The sequence below is a fragment of the Equus asinus genome, chromosome 23, assembly GCF_041296235.1.
Source record: "Equus asinus isolate D_3611 breed Donkey chromosome 23, EquAss-T2T_v2, whole genome shotgun sequence".
Taxonomy (NCBI): Eukaryota; Metazoa; Chordata; class Mammalia; order Perissodactyla; family Equidae; genus Equus; species Equus asinus.
Window position 1 is genome coordinate 59,462,247 of NC_091812.1, and position 6,000 is coordinate 59,468,246.

The window sequence follows — 6,000 nt, forward strand, 5'->3', positions numbered from 1 at the left end:
GCTACTTATGTCATATTAAGTATATACAAGAAGAAAAATGTAGAATGCTAAAAAAGGGAGGAGGGACTCCATTTAAACTTTATTATTCAAAAATATTGTATCATTTTCTTTTTCCTCCTCTTTATCATCACAACGTCTTAAAAACAGCTCCAGGAGGCCAGCCCCATGTCCAAGTGGTTAAAGTTCTACACACACCCAGGATGGGGACGCATGAACCTACTCTGCTCATCAGCCATGCTGTGGAGGCATCCCACAAAGTAGAGGAGGATTGGCACAGATGTTAGCTCAGGGCTAATCTTCCTCAAGCAAGAAAAAGAGGAAGACTGTCAATGGATGTTAGCTCAGGGCAAATTTTCCTCACCAAAAAAAAAATAAAGCTCAGATGCCCAGATAGACTTTTATGTCTCACATAATTTGTGCCATAGTAATAACTTTGAGAAAATCATATCATATAGATACATATTAATCTAAATTTTGCTTTCAAGACACTTGTTAATAGCTCCTCCAGTAAAAAAAGAAAAAAACTCTCTTATCAAAGGAATATCAAAATCCATGCTTTATCATGCAAGTTTTACAGGTATTCTTTAAATATGTTCCTCACTTACTTTTCTACGAAGTGTTACAATCCCTGACATTTACTTGGCACTGGAAAGTTTTGTTTTTCTTTTTCCAAAGCTTAAACCTAGGTGTGGTCAAAGTTTAAATATAAGAAGAGAGTGTATAGATATTAAATTTCCTCATTTTACAGAATTCAACACTGAGCCTTAGAAAATTAAGAGAGCTTTTCATAACTACACCAGTAGTGGTAAGAGAGAAGTAGAATGCAAGTCTTCTGACAGCAAATCCAGTGATTTTTCTACTTATTCATGCTGCCTCCCGGTGGCACTGAATTAGTTTCTCTTGGGAGATTTTTGAACACTAGATTTTCTCTCTGAGGACATTTAAGAACCATTTAGCAATTGTATTTGTTGAGTGACACTTAAAAAAATAGTTAGATTTACTAAAGACTTAGACGGAGTTAAAGATTTCCTAAAATGGACTAGTAATTTCTGAACAGGTAAACACTGACAAGTGTGACTCAACTATTTGCTTACTATGAATACTTCAGATTTGATATGTTGGCCATTACGCACCTGGAGAGAGTATTAACTACACGGAAATACGTCACTCAAAGCACACATGCAGTCCATCCCTCTCCAGTGACTACTGCCCATGCTTGTCTGCTCCCTGAAAACAGAAGCCAGTGGAGTTGCAACCAGACACAAGAGGCATCCACAATGGAAAAATAACGATCAACTGATGAGTTGTACTCTCTAAAGAAACAACCCCGCATTCTAGTGGGTTTCTTCTGTATAACATTTAAAAAGGAATGAAACAATCAATATTTTAAAATTACCTCCCATTTAAAAATAAACTATGGACTGATGATTGTAAAGTAACTATAAATTGGCATGGATTTCTTTCTGAAGGAAATATTTTAATCAAAAGAGAGAAAGAATGAAATCATGAAAGAAAGGAGGGAGGCAAGGATGGAGAGGAAGAAGGAAGGAAATAAACAAATAATAGAAAAAGATTTTTTAAAAAACATAACCAAAAAACGGTTGCTGAAAGAAGAAATCACAGAGGTACATTCAGTTAGAGGGGTAAACCTTTAGTCTGGAATTTAACCTGTCTCTTCTAATCTCCTTCATTTCCTTATCAAACATCTTTTTTAAGCTCAATTGATTTTCTCTCAGGAAATATGATCTTTCATGACTAAACAGTTCTTAAAGTTCTTAACACCAAAGTAGCCCCTAAACCATAAAGGGAAAGGGCTTGGTGACATATCTTCTCATCAAAATCATAAATGGAGTACCCAGAGGTTGAGGGTTAGGACAAAGAGGAAAATATTCATGTAAATTCAGAAAAATGATTTTTTTTCAATCTAGCATCCTGCCTTATGGATAAAATGCAACCAAACTGGAGAATCAGGAACTGACAAGCCTTTTTGCATACAGTGACCTCCTCTCCTTGTATTACAGGAAAACATTTCCACCTAGAGTCCTTTCACAGAATATCTGGAGACCAAATGAAATCAACCATAATGACTACCAGAGCCAGATAATAATCATTTTTTAATTGAAGCATCAAGCCAATTAATTTGTGACAACATCCTATCACTTCTTCTTGAGATGAAGTTTCAGAGGACTCAAATGGTTTTCAGGTCCATGGCATCCCGGGAACATTTCAATGTTTGGTCTCTTTTAAAATCACATTTATTAGAGAGAAAAAAATCTTTAGAGATGGCATCTTGAAACTGAATTTGAGATTACAAACCAGCCTCACTAGTTTCACTCAATTGTCAGGAAATATAATATCTCATATGCATCAAATACACAGATTCTTAATAATAGAGCTTCCTCTGGTTCAGAGGTGTTTTTCAGAAAGAAAATTGAGCCCTGATATATTTGTCATGGTTAATTCAATTCAACAAATAAATAATTTATGTCTACATGTGCAGATAACTATATTTAGGTAAGTAACTATTATTTTGTCACAATAAAATTTGTAAAACTGTATTTTAAGAACATAAGTCATCTTTTCTGAGATTTCAGTAAGATACTTATTCTTGTCTTCTACACAGAGCTCTATCCAATGTAACACATGAACGACAAACTTCATATAAATCTTCCTTAAGATCATGCTATGTATTATTCTGGAATGAAAAACATCAGTAAATTGGCCTGTTTCCACTTCCATTAAATTACACTTATTATATAATAGTAACTTACATATTTACCTTAATCAAAAATAAGAGATGCCCTACACATAAATGATAACCAAAGCAGTTCAGTCATCATCAATAGGCGACCCATTCCATTTAAATTCTTAAGGTGAAATACCTGACAGTATCTCACAAAACATTTTACTGGTTCTCACCAGGAAGTGCTTCATTGTTTTCTGCCTTACACTCTAACTGTATTGGCAGTAATGCACACCACTGGATGATGAGGATAGTACACTGGAGAGCATCTCTTAAAATGCTAACCACTGCTTCTCATTTCTGAAAATATCTTTTACTTTGTCAGTACGTGGCCCAATATTTCACAAAATGCTGGATCTCCGCTTTTATTCAGTATTCCTAGAATATTCCATGCCCCCCTCATATTTTCTGTCTTCCTTCAGTATTATTCTGCAGGAGGTTTAATATCACAAGTCGTGTTTGTTAAGAGCCACCTTTAGAGGACTCTGAAATTGCATTAGTGAGTGTAAAATGACCACATATGGTATGCACAAACACAACACGGCGCACTGAAAAATACATACATTGCCAGCTGCCTGACAGACACGGTGTAATCACGCCAAGCACACACAATACCCGCTCTTTTTTTTTTTTTTTTTTTTGGCTTAGACACAATCATGAAACATATTCAGCGCCCACCGTGCTCAAGGCGTACCTAGAAGAAATGATTTATGTTAGTGGCTTGAGCAAGGATTATGTCAAAGACAGTGTGAAATGTGAAATGAATCAGACTTCATCAAATGATCTGAACTCCAAGGCCATTTCCCAGCACCCCCGCCCCCCCAAGCTTAACTTCACCCTCCTTCCTCCCTTGATGTTCTGGCCATGACTTCCTTCTCATCCTTATCTCTCCCTCTCCAAGTCTTTCAGCAGCTTTGCTCTGTTCTCACAGCCAACCTCTTGGGAAAAGAAATCAGTAAAATGCTAGAGGGTGAGACTTCACCATCAGGTGAAAAGGAAAGGGGAGGAATAGAAGAGGGTGTGGTACTCTTTTCTCCACCACACCCCACCCCTGGAGTCGCGCACTCCAGTCCACTGCGGCTCAGGGGAGCACAGCGGGTCCCCTTGCTCACCTCGGAGCAGCCTGGCCCAAAGACCAGCCACCCGGCGCTCTCTGCAGAAAACTTCCCTTAAAGCAGGCAAATATTCAGGGGAGGCGGACGAAATCAGGGGTTAGTTCGAATATACATTCCACGGAGCTCCACGGAGCAAGACTGAAAGGCACCTTTCTGGACCCTACAGACCCGCACCCTCCACTCCCTCCCACCTTGGGTAGGTGGCTGAGAATTTACAGAGAATCTGGGGCGAGAGGAGAGTGGAGAAAGAGGACATTACCTGCCGGGACTGTCCTTAGGGCGCGGGCAAGGATCGCATCCCCGAAGTGGCTCTCGCTCAGGACGCCGCTTTCCGGAGCGCAGCCGGGATTCGGACCCGCGTGCCCGCAGCTCTGCGCGCAGCCGGGAGGCGCGCCGGGACTCCCGCTCCGGTCCCCCGCCCCAGCCGGGCTCGCCTCCCGCGGCCGCGCCCGCTCCGCCACCCCGCGGGCGCGCTCGCTCCCCGCGCTCGCCCTCCGCCTCCCGGCGCCCCCACACCCACCGGCGCCGTGGCGCCCGCTGGGAGCCTCTAGCGGAGGCGAAGGGAAGCGCAGCCGACCCGCGGCGCCAGGGCTCCGACGCCCGCTGCGGCGAGCCAGCCAGGCGGCGGCGTGGGTTTCGCGCGCCCCCCATACGGCTGGCCGGAGGCCGCCGCCGCCCCCACCTGCCCACCTGCGCCGGGCTCACCTGCCGCCGCGTCCGAGCGGCGTTCGCCGGTGCCCACAGCGCTCTAGGGCAACGAGGGGGTGGGTCTGCGGTGCTGATGGAAAAAAACCAAAAGACCTCTCCGGAAACACACACACAAATCCACGCTGTAAATCAGCCTGGACACACGACCCAGCTCGATACTTACTTCCAGTAGGTTCCAAAAAGTGTAAAGGCAGGGCACTCCCTTCGGCTTGCTGCCTCCCACCTGGGCACCGGCGGCACTGGCTACTCCCCGACCAGCCCGCCCGGAGCCTTTCGCGCAGGTTGTGCAACCGCGTGGCGACGCCCGGAGAGATCATCCTAACTTGGCTTAAACCCCCACCCCATCCCCAACATCGCTATTTTAAGTTATTCTTCTTTCTGGCAATGCAGGCAGTGGTCAGTCAGCAGTTTGCTGACTCTTACCTTGAGACGCTGTTAATTCTCTTTCATGTCCTTAAAATCCAAAGCCAAGGATGCAACGCACGCAAGTCCAGAAGCTTTTCCTTGACTCCCCCAGCCTCAGCTCTGCCGGCTTTTCCTTCCAAAGAGATCAGGAGGGGATGGCGGCTTAGTAGCCCTCGCCCTGGGGGCGCCTCCAAATCTTCACGCCGGTGGATACAGAGACCGGGACAACCTTCCCGGCATCCGAAGCCCCCTCGGTCAACTTGGCTTTCTATTTAATTTTCTTCTTTAACCCCACAGGCCCGTCATCAATTCCCCGGCATCAGGCAGGAAAGAAGCGGATATTCTCAGTTGTGGCCGCTCCTCTCTCTTTCTCTTGACAGTACCCCCTCCTCCTTTTCGCCTCTTAATTTGGAAAATCTTTTACTCTCTGCTCGGATGAGGTGGGGGGCTGGGGGGACCAAGGAGGAGAGGTGCTGTAAGGAGAGCCACTCCGAGGCACAGCTTCAGAAACGCATCTCCCTGGGCAGCCCTTGGCGAAGGTGTCTCCGCGGAGGAAACTTTGAGGGGAGGCAGCCGGGCTTGGCGGGCGGCGGGCGGCGGGCGGCGGGCGCCAGGTGAGGAGGCTGCGAGGAGGCGGCTGAAGGAGGAGGGACACCAGGCAAGCGGCGGGCGGCGGGGTCCCGGCGGCGGGGCTCGGCGCGAGGGCTGCGCACACACGCACGCACACACACACACACACACCCGCGCGCGCGCGCGCAGCCCCACGCGCACGCCCAGCCCCGCGCCCGCGGCCCCAGGCCACTGGCGAGCGAGAAGTCGGGTGGTGCCAGGAAGGGCAGGGGATCCAAGGATGCAGATGACGGGAAGACTCAGTCACTCCTCACTAGTTAGCAGATTGCTGCTGGAAGGCAGCTCCGCGCTGCAAGCCCTCAAGTCTGGCCGGCTGCCTCCTGGGTCCCTGTCCTCTCTGGCATCTCTGCTCTCTGGCTCTTTCCTCGAGGCCAGTTACTCTCCGGGCACCTTGCGTGG

The 6,000-nt window shown here is 46.9% G+C and overlaps 1 protein-coding gene across 4 annotated transcripts in view; it reads right to left on the reverse strand.

The window, feature by feature from the left end:
• LINGO2 (leucine rich repeat and Ig domain containing 2) overlaps positions 1-5,718 on the reverse strand; it is a 1,114,992-nt gene extending 1,109,274 nt beyond the window's left edge. The window contains exon 1 of one of the 4 annotated variants that reach the window (XM_044756857.2): positions 4,990-5,718. The gene's annotated coding sequence lies outside the window, so the exon portion shown is untranslated. Of the gene's footprint in view, positions 1-4,117; positions 4,310-4,989 lie in introns of those variants that run through there. The other 3 variants (XM_070495517.1, XM_044756855.2, XM_044756858.2) reach the window with 3 other exon arrangements.
• Positions 5,719-6,000: the final 282 nt, after the last annotated feature.